The sequence below is a fragment of the Nuphar pumila genome, chromosome 3, assembly GCF_984573655.1.
Source record: "Nuphar pumila chromosome 3, dmNupPumi1.hap1.1, whole genome shotgun sequence".
NCBI classification, from domain to species: Eukaryota; Viridiplantae; Streptophyta; class Magnoliopsida; order Nymphaeales; family Nymphaeaceae; genus Nuphar; species Nuphar pumila.
Genome location: NC_143251.1, coordinates 5,159,407 through 5,174,862, shown reverse-complemented (window position 1 = coordinate 5,174,862; position 15,456 = coordinate 5,159,407). Strand labels below are relative to the sequence as shown.

At 41.5% G+C, this 15,456-nt stretch overlaps 1 long non-coding RNA gene and 1 pseudogene across 2 annotated transcripts; both read right to left on the bottom strand.

Moving 5' to 3' along the window:
• Window positions 1-7,328: 7,328 nt before the first annotated feature.
• Window positions 7,329-8,554, bottom strand: LOC149841723 (uncharacterized). Its single transcript, XR_016431006.1, has 2 exons — window positions 8,255-8,554; window positions 7,329-7,510 (listed from the first exon to the last, which is right to left on the bottom strand). It is a non-coding gene; the product is annotated as an uncharacterized LOC149841723 (long non-coding RNA).
• A 249-nt stretch (window positions 8,555-8,803) lies between these two features.
• LOC149841722 (F-box protein GID2 pseudogene) lies at window positions 8,804-9,739 on the bottom strand (annotated as a pseudogene). Its single transcript, XR_016430727.1, has one exon. The product of XR_016430727.1 is annotated as an F-box protein GID2 pseudogene (transcript).
• Window positions 9,740-15,456: the final 5,717 nt, after the last annotated feature.

Sequence of the window (15,456 nt, the reverse complement as noted above, 5' to 3'; positions counted from 1 at the left end):
CCTTTTTGCAGTTAAAGCACTTGACTTCATTAGGATTTGAAGAATAAGATTTCTTTACATTCCTTTGAAATCTTTTCTTTTTGATAAATCTTTTGAATTGCTTAGTGATGAGGGCAATATCTTTATTTTTTTCTGAATCTTTAGAGTCAGAAGTGGCCTTGAAAGCAAGATATTTCTTCTTGAGTTCTTCTTCTTGTCTATCATGAAGTTGGACTTCATATGCCATTAAGTTACCAACTAAGTCTTCAAGAGAAAAAGTATTTAAATCATTTGTTTCCTCTATAGCTGTGGTTTTTCTCTCCCATTCAGGAGTTAAACACCTTAATATTTTTCTAACTAAATCCACTTGCGAGTATTCTTTTCCAAGGGATTTTAGAGTGTTAGTAATATCGGTCATTTTTGTTACTATGTCTGATATAGACTCATTTTGCTTCATTTTAAATAATTCAAATTTATGAAATAAAGAAGCAATTTTAGATTCTTTTACCTTTGACATACCTTCATGAGTAACGAAAAGAATATGCCAAATTTCATTTGCTGTGAAACATTGAGAGATACGATTGAACTCTACCTTGTCAATGATACAATACAACACATTCATAGCTTTGGTATTGAGTGAAGCAATCTTCTTTTTTTCATCGGTCCATAGGCTGAAATCTGTTAATGGTGTTTGGTATTTTTCTGAAATAACTCTTCAAATTTTGAGATCCATGGATTGTAGTAATATTGTCATTCTTACTTTTTAATATCCATAGTTTGTTTCGTCGAAGAGAGGAGGACAAACAAAGAAGCATCCTTCTATGTGCTGAGATGATGTTGTTGCCAGGCTAGATGATGGTAAGATCAAAATATAGCAAACCTGCTCTGATACCAAATGAAAGTATCGTAGGATCGAGGCAACGAGCATTAGAGGGGGGTGAATAGTACTTTTAAATAACATCTTTAGAATTTTGAAGGATTTTGAGATTCGCAAAGCAATCACACAAAGAACACAAGAATTTATCCTTGTTCGGTCTTTCAGACCTACATTCAGTCCCCAAGCAAAACTCACTTGAGATTTCCACTATCAACCTTATGTAAACACAAGAACATACAAACCAAATTCGGTCCCACTTTCGGTAACAACCCTACTGAAAGCAAACAACTCCTTTAAAGCAAGGAGTCATTTCTTTTTACAGAGAAATGAAATAATCAACTTACAATAAACTTACGAGCCCTTCTTATGAATGCAAATGAAATACAATTGGATTTTGAGGTTGTTGAAATACTCAACTCACAAATTCACCGTCTCTCAAAGGAATTTGAGTGAAAAACTGGAGTAAAAATATCAAGTGAGTGAGAAAACGAATACTTGAATGAATAGGAGTGAAAAGCAAATAATTCGATCTTTGTAATTCAATAAGTTTTTTTGTTTTTGAGTGTAGAATTTACTCTTATTTATAGTTAAAAAATTACATACGTTGAGGGTATGAAAGGGTGTCAAAACAGTCATTTTTGAACGATCAAAGCGTTTGAAAAATGAAAAGACACGCCTTTTAAAAGTTTCAGGAAAAATGACAAAATTAGTCGACTGGAACAATAGTTAGTCGACTGAAATCGAATATTAGCAGACTGACAGTTATCGTCGGTCGACTAATGTGTTTAACAAAGTCATTTGAAAATCTGAATTTTGAATCTTAGTCGACTAAAGAAAAAGTTAGTTGACTGATAATATCATCAGTAGACTGGAAAACCTTTCAGTCGACTGCTGCTAAATTTTTTTGAAAACACACGTTCCGTCGAGTCGACTGATAAAACTTTCAGTCGACTACTGCTAAATTTTCTGAAAACAAACATTCTGTCTGGTCGACTGATAAATCCTTCAGTCGACTAATTCAAAAAATTGACGCTTTTGCTTTGAAAATTTGGTGCAAAAAAGTGGGTCGACTGGTGAGTCTATTGGTCGACTAATAAACATGAAAAATTAAGTAAAGAGTTTTATAAAATGATTTTCATGAAGGGTTCTTTTAGAAAAGTTTTTCTAAAGACTTTTTAGGTGAAATGCAATCAAAATATGCACTCTAAGTAAGACTCTTACAAAATTATAAGACATTTAATAAAATTTACATTTGCACACTAGTCTTCAAAGATTCTTCATTGAATTCTTCAATTTTTGCCATCTTTCTTCATTGTCGTAGCTGAAATGCAGTTGATTTACTTGTTCATCATCAAAATCTAGTACTTGAAGTATCGTGTATGGCTTCATTATAGTAACATACACTCCTTAGGATGTAAGCATAGTAGGTACACCCGGAATCAAATAAACTTGAGCTTACCCAATTTTAACAGGCCCATGCATTGGGTCGAGTCAAAACTTGGACCCATTTACAAAAGGGTCAGCTTTTAGCATGAAAAAAATTTAAGACCAAAGCGCTGCCCTTTTTTCATATACAATTCTATTGGTTCTTTGTGACCTACATCGAAGCTAGACCATTTATTTGACTTGACCTGACTATAACCAAACCCAACGAGTAGGGCCCAAAATAAGTGGTACATCCAAAACTGAGCCCGTACCAAATTCACAAAAATCAGAATCAAAGTAGTCTAAAATGATCTTATACTTCCTGTTAGCACTAACAAGTGAGAAACTCCTAAATTCTTAGCGTAATCCTTACAAATGTAAGACACATGATTCCATCCCTCTCTGTCTCTCTCTATCTAACAATTAACTAGTAATAGAATATGTGTTGAGAAATAAAGTGTCCCTTCTCATGTGTCTCTTCCCATGCATTATGGTGACTCTTCGAAAGTATCCCTTGGATTCCTATATATATCACATGATGGGCAATGGTGTAGTAAGTGGAATTGAAGGTTTAAAGAGATCGGTTCTTACTCACCTATTGTTTGAAGGCTTGTACTCATCAACCGGAACAATTCGGCTGAGGAGATCATTCATCTCTCATATCAACGCAATAGTAGGGATAGGTATATGGCACTATCCCTTTCAAATATGTGTTATACACAATGTGGATGCTCCTCTGATTCTCCACATTATGGTATCAGAGCCTTGATTCCCCATTGTCTCTGTTTTCCCCTCTCTGTATTTCTGTTAAAATACAATGAGGGAAAAATAGGAACCGAGCGTGCCCATAACTCGATCTGGGTCCATTTCTGAAACTGGTTTTGATTCAGATCTTTTTTTATCTGAGTCGGATCCAGTTGGGCCTGGCACGAATAGAGACCCGGTTCTACTAAACTGGGTCAGATTGCTCATCTCGAGAATCGAACCGTTTCAGTTTGAGACCCGAGTCGACGACTCGACTCAGTTTTTCCCTTTCCTCTGTCTCGATCGATGACATCTATTGCCGATTGTCGCCGAGATATTGTATTTTAAAAAAATAATTTTAAGAGAAGGGAAGGGATTTACCGTTGGGATCGTCGGATCCGAGGTCACCGCAGAGGGGAGTGCTTTCGCCGTCCGGGCGCATCAAGTGAAGCATAATACTGCTCCATGGCCTTAGCGTCTTGCGAGCTCACTTGGGTGAAGTATCCTTTGACAAACCTTGAGATAACTCACTCTCATCCCATGACTCTGTTTTGTGGCAATCAACCATCTATTCACATTGTTGCTAATCTCGTGTCTATCACCAACGCACAAATCACATAGAAATTGATTGTCATCTTTTCGGATAGAAAATTCAAAGTGGCTTGATTCACACTCAATTCATTTCCACAACTTCACTGTGTGCAGATATTTTACCTAGCCGTTGGGTAGTGATCACTTTTCTCTTCAAAAGACCAAGTTCGGTATGATCAACCCCCAAGGCTGGGAGTCGATATGTACATGTACTCCTTATTTTTTAGTTTAGCAAAAACATGAAATCAGAAATACAATCTCTTTTGATCTGATTATCTATCACAATAGGACCCTAAAAAGGGCTATTACTAATGGGCCCATTAAGTGTCGTGATGCTCGGCGAGTGTTCCTCATCATTCTGGTTTCTCATTAATGGATGCCCTGGTGAGTCGTTCAATAGCACGCAAGGAGATCCCCTTCTCCCCGTACCTGTTTGTGGTGGTGATGGGAGTGCTTACTCTGATATTGGTCTTTGTAGGTAAGAGGAAGGAGATACTGGTCCTGAAAATTCCCCGTTTCCAGGAGCCCATCCCCCTCCTCTTGTATGCTGAAGATGTAGCGTTGTTCTCCAGCGCGGAGGCATAGTCCCTACCAAGGATCAACTCTACCCTTTCGGAGTTTGAGTCAGCTTCTGGTCTCTGCATCAAACAAACCAAGTCGCACATTCTCCCGATTAACCTGTCACAGAGAAGAGCCAGGGAATTTGCCTCTTTCCTGTGAAATATTTAGGTCTACCTCTGTTTTGTGGTACTCAGGGCTTTCTCACTGTTAGGGTATTCTCATCAAGGTAGGCAGCAAACTTGCAGGTTGGAAAGCTAACCTTTTATCTTATGCATGAAGACTGCCTAGTCAAATCATACTCTAAAAACTCGTCGGGTCTACCCAGTGAATTAGTTGACTGGATTTGCCTTGGTCATTTACTAGGTCAAACCAGTGAATGAACCAGAAATGAATAAAACTCAACCGAGTCAACTCACGACTCGGCTGAGTCATGTATATAATTATATGACTGATGTAGGAACTCCCAGAGATGGTGGATGAGCATCCCTTGTTCATGCAATTTTTTTCGGCGCGATGTGCGATCCTCAACTGTTCTCTCTTAGCCTGTAGTACTGGATAGGAGACTGGAGGGTGTGGCGTGACAAGAGTTCTTGCTGATAGTTAATTCTTTTTTGTATCTTTGTTTTGTTCTTTTTGTGTATAGTCAGTTGATTAATGGAAGAGGGGCCTAACCCCAGCAATTCATTATGAAAAAAAAAAGGTTATCTGAATGTTTTTGAGCAATATTCATTTTTAAACTTAAAATCGAATAAATAACTTCAGAACATCAGCCGTATTCAAGATGATACTACTGAGATTGGAAGCAGTATATGGCAATAATTTATGATGCTCCTTAACAAGCTCAGGACCAACAGTAGTGGTGCTTACGAGCTCAGAGCAAAGTTAAGTCAATTGTCCTACTACAGTACAAGATTGAGCTAATCCAACTGAAGATGGCATAGACTAGGCCGTTTCTCAAAGAGTAAGAGTTAACAGTGAAACTATTCACCTCTGAGATCCTTGTTTTTTGGGGCTAGTTCAAGCCTTCAAGGGAACCCCTTCCAATTCGCCAATTAACTACACACATAGCCAAGATTTTGGTTGGTAAAACCTTTGAATTTTTTTTTTTTTTTGAAAGACCAGCTGGGCTTAGGCAGACCCCTACCAGATATCTCTTAAGCCCCACGTGGCAGAGAGATTCGAACCTGGGCCTTCAGCTTGGCACAGGACCCTGCTTACCATAGGAAATCACTTAGGTATGGCAGAGACTTTGAAGTCTTCTTTACCCATAGGCCAGTAGACCATTTCTTTGATCTTGCATCCAAGGACACCCCCTCACAAATTCCAAATTGTGGTTATCCAATGGTAGGTGACAAACCACGGTCTTTCCTAACCAGAAAGCAAAGCCTTTATGGGCACCTTCGAGATGAGTTAATATTTGGTGTTATTGGACGCACAAGATTATATAAAACTATTCAGCTGAAAATCATATGTTTTAAATTTCTTTTGTAGATTAAATCTTGTGGATGTGATTTACAAGTGTCCTTTAGTAGGAAATTAAAGAGATTTGAATCATATGATTGCAACACATAAGCAAGTTCTTTAAGGGCTTCAAAAATTAACGATCCACAATGCACTAAAATTTCATGACTAAAAAAAATCATATTTTTGGATTTGAAATAACAGGATCCATGGTCTGATCTCTATCAAACAAACCATTCTGGATACATTGAGTCGATAAAACCTCAACCTAAGATTTTCAACTCTATAGTTTCATATAATTTTGTGCCTTCAATAGCACCAAATATTAACCCCTTTGAGATCCTAGTTGCTGCATTTGGGACTTCACAACAAGGAGTGTTGTAGCCCAATCACCCATCCGACAGGGGGCGACCATTGAATGTCATTAAATTGATGGGACATGACAAGTTCGAAACCCATAGGAGGTGTTCTTTGCCATAAGGTCAAAGCTGGGTGTACTTCTAGGTGGGCAGAGGGAGAACCTCAAGGGTTTGACCAACCATAAGCCAGCCAACATGTACTCAGTGATGATGGTAACTTTTTCTCTTGGCCTGTCTAGGGATGGCAGTGGACTGGAGGGGGGTGGGGGACAAGGTCTCCACCCCCGCTCCATCTCAAAATCTTTCCCTCCATCCCGGCACGGATCTTGATTTTAACCTCCATCCCCGTTTCATGTCCTCCATCCCCGGTCCAAATGGGGCAAGGCGTGGCATGACCATGTTTCCCCTCAGTCCACTGCCATCCCTAAAGAAGGATCGAGGATGGGGTGGGGTGGGGCAAGGTGGGGATTGGAGACGGAGACGGGGATGGGGCGGAATGGGAAAAAGCGTAAGTCCATCCCCTCCTCCATCCCCGCACGGGTTTTGATTTCATGTCCTCCATCCCCGGTCCAAACTGGGTGAGGCAGGGAGGGGCCCCATTTCCCCTCAGGTCCACTGCCATCCCTAGACCTGGCCCAAAAATTAAAAAGAAAAAGGAGGGTTGCAGGAATAATATTGACAATTTACAACATAATAATACCATCAGGTACCTAGGTAAAACTGGCTACATGATTTTTTTTCCCTCTTAAATTCACTTTCATAATCACGGCAAATAAATGAGCCTTTCTAATTTGAATGTTGGATCGAAGGTGTCTTTTGTGATATCAACGTCGGTTTCCTATTTCAAAAAGGAAGCCTCTTGGTTCTTTTCGATATGACAAATTCTCGTGAATAATTGACAAGCAATATCGACAGAACATGTTGGCAGATGACAACCCATTATTCAATGTGATTTTGCAAGTTTTTATTAGGTTATATTCTTGTTTGGCAGGGTAAACTCCGCATCTGATAATTATTTGAAAATTTTGTCAAGTGTGGAACAACTAAAAGGTTGCATTAGTTACTAAACAAATGCTCTTGAACGCAGTACTAATAACATGTTTTACTTTCTAATGAAGCCTTCACATCATTAGATCTATGTCTCTCATTTTTATAAAGTTATGCCAATGATTTCAGAACCCATCATTTCACATTTTAAATTGATAGGTAACACTATTAAACAAATCATAAGAGGCCAAAAGTAGCATTATATGGGCTCTGTGTACTTTGAAATAAGACCAATACAATTAGACGAATATTTGTACTATCCAATTGAAGAGTTATGCTAGTCATTTCAGAAACCAACAGTTTACTTTATTTAAAAATCTATCTCGAGTCTCGACATTCAAACTGATTTGTCACACCTCAAGTATTTGAACAAACAAGCCAATAAAATCAATACGGTCACTGCAATCGGATAGTACAAGAGGGCAGCCCTTGATATGATATTTTGTCGTATGAAAAATTTCTCCACCTGCACATGTAAAGAAAATTTTCATATGAAGTCTTAGTGTGAAAAACTTCCTCTTCTTTGAAACATTTGAAAAAGCTGACGCTTTTTCTTTTCAACCCACAATTTTCTCATCTTCTTTTAGCTTCCAAATCCACCTTAAAAATATTTCTAGTTCAAAGCACATACAATCATCATGCCTGGCACAAACTACTGTTAGAACATAGTCACAAATATCAGTATTGGCTATATATCTCGATGAGGTTATATTTGGTGATACTATAAGTTTGATGATAAATCTCAGGAAAATCTCGAGGCTTAAAAAAGTTAAAACTTTATGAAAATAACAAAAATAAATATCATATTTAGATAATAAAATACAGGAGAATAAAAATTCCTACACAATAGAAAACCACACAAACCTAAAATACAGGATTTTTGGTGTTTTTTGAAATTCTGACCTTACAGATGTGATTTATGCACTTGTTTTTATACTAATCAGTTCCCAGAACATTTGATTCCGATGCATGGATATGTTTTTATAAGGTTTCCAAAAATCAACGGCCTATAATTTTATAATTTTTTGAGGCTCCAAATACTATTTTTTCATCCAAAAGGCATGATCCAAGTATCCATTTCTAGTAAATCAGTCATAGGTAACAAAAAAAGTGAGCTGTGTAGAGTTGAAATAGAATGCCAGCTGGCCGGATTCTGGTTATATTGTAAATGAAAATTTATTGGGAATTGATGCTCACGAATAGGGCCAACCTGTTCTAATGGGCTGATGGTCTGCATGATCAGGGAACTGTCCCAATTATGTGGCTTAGAAGGGTCATTTCTAATTGGGGATGGGAATCCAGGATTTCCAAGAACATGGGCATGTGGACCATATTTTGTGATTACCTTAACCAATATGGTTTGCATGTGACTATGACTAGAGAACAAAATAGTAGGCAAATCCCAAAGGGGGGAGGGGAGATGGTGTCCAAATGGCTCACATACTCCAAGGGGACTCAAACACTAATACCACCAAAACAGCCGTCCCAATCCAACAAGAAAAGAATTGTAAGAAAGTAAAAGGGGGAAAGGCAGGCAATAAAAGGGGGTGCACAACGAGCCAAATCACTTTTTTGGCACACATGCAAACAAGACGAACAATGTGAGAGGGAAAGAAATGGAAAATGGAGATTATAGGGCCCTTTCCCAAGATGTTATAGTAATTCAATCTTTACTTCTCTCAGTTTCCTTGGAACCCAATAATGAACATGATACAGTTCTCTCTCTCTCTCTCTCTCTCTCAAGAGACCAATAAGAAACTTCCACAAAGAGATCCATCATCATACATACCGAAGCACATCCATTGTTACAAACATATGCATCTCATCATAACAACCCAAAAAACAAGCAACGCCCATCATCACAACAGATAGCAAAAGAAGGATCCAAAGCAATCAACAAACTCCAACACCCAACAAACCAGAAGAAGCAAAATCAGTCCATCCCCCCACTTCCTTTCACTCCCTCTGACTCTTTTATGTCTGACTCTTAACAAACTTATACACTGTATAGCGATTACCATTTCTCCGTTGGGGTAGGGGATCAGCTTGAATCCTCGAGAAATTGACGCTTCGGGGTCTGTAGAACGACGCCGGAGGGGAGATGAGGACGATGTGGGGCGTTGAGATTCATCTTCTCGTAGTAACGGATGGAGAGGAGCGACAAGGAGAGGTGGACCTCGTCCTTTCCCCAACGAGCCGAGGTTGGGATGAGACTGTTGAGAGAGGGAGGCCGAGAAGAAGATGATGATGATGGTAAGGAGTTGGAATAATAAGAAGAGGAGGAGGAGGGTGGTGGTGGTGGTTTGAGAAGGGGCCAGAGGTAGAGGGAGTGGAGGCGGCGGAAGCCGCCTAGGGCGAGGACAACGGAGCGGAGCTGGAGGGTCGAGCCGCAACCGGCGTTGGCCCAGTGGCGGGTGCAGATGATCTCCCAGAGGCGCTCGTCCTGCGCCGTCCGGCGCCATTGCCGGCTGACGCACGCCGCCCTCCCCAGCGACCTCCCGTCCATGTGCTTGAACACCTCGAACAGCAGATCCTCGTCCAGCCTGAAATCCTCCTCCTCCTCACCCTCCCCCTCCCCCTCCCCCCTCCTCCTCTTGCTTCCGGCTTCCTCCGCCGTCTCCAACGGCCTCTTCATCGAGAGAGAGAGAGAGAGAGAGAGGTGGTACTTTGTTTATCTCTCTTGATTGAGGAACAATCGCACAATCTATATCACCTTTCACAATGCATTCTTTCTTGCTTCCTTTTTCATGAGAGAGGGGGAGTTTACCACTGGGAGATTTTAGTTAATTACTTAAAGGGGAAAAGGATTTTACAAAAATGTCCTTGGTTTTTAAGGGTTCTTACCAGGGTAAGATGGGAACAGAGACGTGATGATGACGATGATGAATTGATGACGATATTTATCTTGTTTGGGGATTTTGGTTAATCTTTTATTAAAAGGAAAAGACGTGATATTGTCCCTTTTTTTCACTTTTCGGAAGAAAGGCGTTTAGGTCCATGGTTTTATCAATTGGACCAGAGAGTTCTTTCACGGGGTGTCCGTTGCAATTTATCTCATGGAACTCCACTTTAGACCTTGGTATATCATATGTTTAAGAAACTTTGGTTTTGCTTAAAATCAGGTCCTTAACAAACCTGGTTTGCCCAAACCCACCTTTATAAGGTTGTTTGGGTAACAAGAACCTAATTTTTAGGCTTTTTTAACCTAAAAAAAAAACATGGCTTGCCATTTTTCGGCCATCCACCGGCTGAAAAATGGTCAGGCCGGTGTCGCCAACCAACCTGGACATTTTCCGGCCGATGGCTGGCCTGTAAATGGCAAAACCTCATTCTTTAGGAAAAAAATGGCTGGCAAACCATTTTATAGCAACTGGCCTGGGGTCGCATGCAGAGCGACCCCAAGCCAGCCATTTCCCGATCTATGGCTGGCCAAAAAATGGTTGGCCAGGTAAAAAATTAGAGAAAATAATGTAAATCCCAAAAGGAATGGCTGGTCGAGCATTTTTCGGCCACCCACCGGTCAGGAAATAGCTGGACTGAGGTTGCCTAGCATCAGGCCGGCCATTTCCCGGCTGGTATCTGGCTGGAAAATGGCAGGCTGACTTTTTCTGTGAAAAACTTAAAAAAAAAAAACAGTTTTTTTGGTCATCCATGGACTGTCACTGACGAGAAGATGATGGGCTGGTACTGCCCTTCATCGGGCTGTAGCAATCCGACCAATTCCCAGCCAGGTTTTGAGTGTCCTCCAAACAGTACCTGAAGCCCCATTTAGAAGACCCAAAACCAGGATTTTGGTGAAAACCAACTTTATGCATCTGTTTGAATGCCAAAAACTAGGTTTTGGCAAGCAAATTTTTCTTGACTAATATGCCTAAGGCTGACATTCATTTTCACCCATCTGAACCTGGTTTATAAAAAAAAAGGGGGCTGTGTGGAGGGAAAGAGTCACCCCCACTGTTTTTTTTTTAGCTTATTTGGATTATTCATGTGTCGTCCATTTTCCGCTTGCTATCGGCTGTAAAATGGTTGGCATGGCACCACCCAGCCAGGACGGTACCATGTTGGCCATTTTCTAGCCTGGTGTCGATCTAAAATGGTCAGTTTTTTTTCTTACAAAAACTATCACTCATGGCTATTTTTTAGTTCCAGATGGCTGAAAAATGGTCAGGCTAGCACTAGCCAATAGGTCTCGTATCAGTCTTTGCCAGCCCGACCATTTTCTGGCTGGTAGGTGGCTAGAAAATGGCCAGCAACATTTTCTTTCTTTTTTTTCTGTTTTATTTAACACCATACCATTTTCAGACCATTTACTATCCAAAATGGTCGGCCTAGCACTAACCGGCATTGTCCATGCTTGCCAGTGCTATATGATCGGATCAGAATGGTCATGGTGCTTTTTTTATTTTTTTCTTTCTTTTAATGTCTGACAATTTTTGGCCAGTCATCCGGCCATTTAGCGGCCAGAAAATGGTCCAGCTGGAACCAACTGACATGACCAATGGTGGCCCCTACCATGCATCTTCCAGCTGGTAGATGGGTGGAAAATGGTTGAATTTTATTTTTCCTTTTTTTAGTTTTTCTAATAAAAAAACTTGGGAACCAATTTTTTGGTCAGCCAAACAGTCAAAAACTTGATTTTAGGTAGAACCTGGGTTTCTCAAAATCCAGGTTTTGCACCCTGTCATCCAAACGGGGCCTAAGTCTTCAACAAAACCATAGAGTTTTCAAAGTTTCCATCTATGTAAATTCAACCATACAGATGTGATATTTATAATGCTTTTAGTAGAGAATATACAAGCTTTTTAAGTCATGATTATAATGTGATAAATCCCTTCTATGACAACCTGTAGCCTTGATTTTATACAAGTGTGTGAAGGTGCGAGTGCGGATGTCGTCATAGTGTAGACCACTCTGGTTTTCAATGTTCTGTGACATGACCCTCTGATATATAGAAATTGCGTTTCAATTTTATTTTTTGATAAATACATGTTTTTCATCACAAGAAACTTAAAAAAATAAAAACAAAATATATATGAGTAGGAGGTAGTAGTTGGCTGCTCCAAATTGACGGCTTCTTAAGGATTGGACGAAATGAATAAAAAAAAAAAAGTAACAGAACATTGGTTTTGTTCCTTCAGTCACAACTGTTTCAAGTTTAACATTTGTTTGGACTATACTCAGATGCTATTTTAAATGTTCGTTATTTAATGACGATGTGCAGACAACCGTTAATGACATTGCAGGTAAAGACCTAAAGGGTCGATACGGAGAAGTCCGACCGAAGGAGGAGAGGCTCCCCCCACTACTCACCTAGATGAAATAGGATGGTGGCGGTAGAGGGATTTGACGATGCCGTTCTCCACGAAGTATCTTCCCTGAAATAGAAGAGCCCTAACGACTTCCCCGTCTTCTTGCCTAAAACCTACATAAAATTTTCGTTCGAATTGATCAAAGCTTAAATGAGAACTTCAATGAGATGCTCCTCAGTGTCGACGATAGTCATTGTCGAACCCAACCAGCGAGCTCAAGGGCATCCCGATTCCTCGTTGAGACGTGAGCCCAATATGAGTTTGGGCTCGAACCAAGGTCAGAAACCCCAAAAAAATGACACAACCATTGTTGAAAGGTTTGTTGGGCTTGGTCCCCGTTTGATTGCACAACAACCACCATGAAAGGAGGCAGATTCTTTAGGTGGGTGTCCTTTCATTATTGGAAGAGATCAATTGGGACGCTGGGTAAACTCGATCATTTATCGGTCGGTCAGGACGTTGGGTAAACCCGATTGTTCATCGGCAAATCAAGCTCTCTCTATCACCTTGCTTCGGTCGTCGGCTCAATTCTTGACGGGTTTAGTATTTGCGAGGGTATCTAATCTGCGTCAGCTTGGTGATTTGGCGTCGCCTCGTATACGTTGCTTGCTCGAAGATGGTCTCTCGTTCATGGTGTCGGCTATCGGTGATCGTTGTTTTACATCTTTCTTATGTCGAATTTCATGCAGTTTCATCCCTCCATCCCCTCTCTTCGCGGTTGTCGGCCCCCGCTCATCATCTACCCCGCTGCATCCCTTCGGGGAGTCAGGTTTCGTTGGGCAAGATGTCTCTCCCGTTTAACCATCGTCATCGGTGGTCGATCTGTATTCCCATTGCAGCCATCTATCTTCCTACTTGGGTTGTTCAGTGGACGTAGCAGCTCGGCGTCTCCATCTCTCGCTTTCTCAGTCGCAGATTCGCAGCATTCTCTATCCTGATGAGGGAGTCGTTTGTTGATATCGTCAAGGATTTGCCTTTGGTGGACGTTGATGCCTCTGGTCCCCTTTCTGTCCTCTCACCTTCCTCGTCTGCAGTCAGAGGGATTTCTCCGTCGGGGTTGTATGGCTCCTCCCTTAGGGGTCGACGACGGTCTTCGAAGTTCTCCACATCTCAGCTTGGGGTATCTGCAAGGCGTTCTACGCAGATCCGCCCTCCACGGGGTTTCCTGATTTCCTGACATAAAGATTCTATGCTGGAATATCAGGGGCTTGAACTACCCTCAAAAGCGCCTATTCCTTGCTAGTTGGATCCGACAGGAAAACCCAGACCTCGTCGCTATTTGTAAGACCAAGATGGTGGAGGTTCCTCGCTCGGTAGTTTCCGAGATCTGGCATGGTGTGGTTTCTTTCTTTAAGTCATCGTTGCTCTTTGCGGGCGGTATCCTTGTTCTTGGGAGGCTGTCTCTCAGAGTCTACCAGCTTGATGAAGGTGTGTTCTCTATCTGTCACCATTCCTCTTCCGGCTAAGCCGGTGCCGGCAGTGGTCACCATGGTGTACGGTCTGTACCGCCAGAGCCGTTAGGAGGAATTTTGGACGGACCTGAATAGGCTCCTTCAGTCGTTTGGGGACCAGCAACTCATTATGGGCGATTTTAACTGCCTGTTGTCCTCCTCCGATTCGAGTAATCCTATCTCCTGCTCGACTTCTATAATTGGGTTCCAAAATTTCATTCAATCAAACCAGTTGTATTCTGTTCCGCATTGTGGCAAAGCTTTCTCTTGGTCCAATCGTCGCTCTCGCCCGTGTGCTCGTCTCACCGAATCTGCTGGCCTTGCTAAATGACTTCTCGTGTTGTCTTCTCCCTCCATCTGTCTCTAACCATAGTCAGTTGGTTATCCGATGGGGTCATGGATTTTCTCGCCACATCAATTTCTGATTTGAGCAATGGTGGATCAAGGAGCCAGACTTTGAGTCTGTAGTTCGTCTATCTTGGTGTGGCTCGTGCACCGCAGCTAGGGCGGCTACTCGTTGCATGGCTAAGTGTCGCCGCTTGTCTCGAGCAATTAAATTGTGGCTTATCTCGAGGCATATCAGCAAATTTCAGCATCTGGGGGATTAGGAGCGCGAGTTGTCATCAATTCATCAATCTCTCTCGAATTCGGCCTCTCTGGCAAACTCCGATATTGCCAGCCTGAATGCTAGATCCATGGAATTGACTCTGCTATTACGGTCGTGGCGCTTGAAAGAGGAGATTCGCTAGAGGCAGTGGTCTCGTGCTATTTGTCTTAAAGCGGGTGACAGAAATACTCATTTATTCCATTCCATTGCCTCTCATAGGCATCAGAGGCAGACCATTCTTTCCATCTGCATTGAAGGTGTCTACCATTCTGGGGATCATGTTCTCCCAGCGGTGACCGATTTCTTCATCAACCTTTATGCCGAAAATTCTTCGGCTGGTGGGTCGATGGGTACGGACTTTGTTTGTTGCATCGACCAAGCGTTATCCAAGTCTTTGCAGGTGTCCTTTTTTGAAGAGGAAATCTTTATGGTAGTAACAACTTTGTTCGGTTGGAAAGCCCCTGGTGTTGATAGTTATTCTGTGGACTTCTATCGCACCTTTTGGACATGTGTTAAGGATGATATTCTTAGTATGTTTGCTGAGTTCCACCGCAATGGTCGGTTACTGTCTATCTATCACTTGACCATTGTATCTCTTATTCTTAAAGATGCTACGTCGGTGGACATAGCGTGGTACCGACCCATCTCTGTCTTAGAGGGAATCTATCGGATCATCGCTAAGGTATTGGCTACCAGAATACGCTTTATCGCTAATCAGTTTTTTTCAGATGCTCAATTTGCTTTCATTCTTCATAGACGGTTGCAACATTCGTTTATTCTGGCGGCAGAGGTGGTTCACTCTCTCAAGTCCAGCGAAAGGTCATTCTTTACTCTTAAGCTTGACTTCCACAAAGCTTATGACTCGGTGCACTGGCCTTTCCTCTTTCACATGTTGGAGAACTTTGGATTTGGTCGATGCTTTTCTAGTTGGGTGCGTGAGTTGATCACTAATGCACAATCCCAAATTCAGATTAACGGGGTTTGTGGTAAGCAGTTCAAGCTTGGGCGTGGTATTCAGCAAGGATGCCCTTTGTCTCCTTTGCTT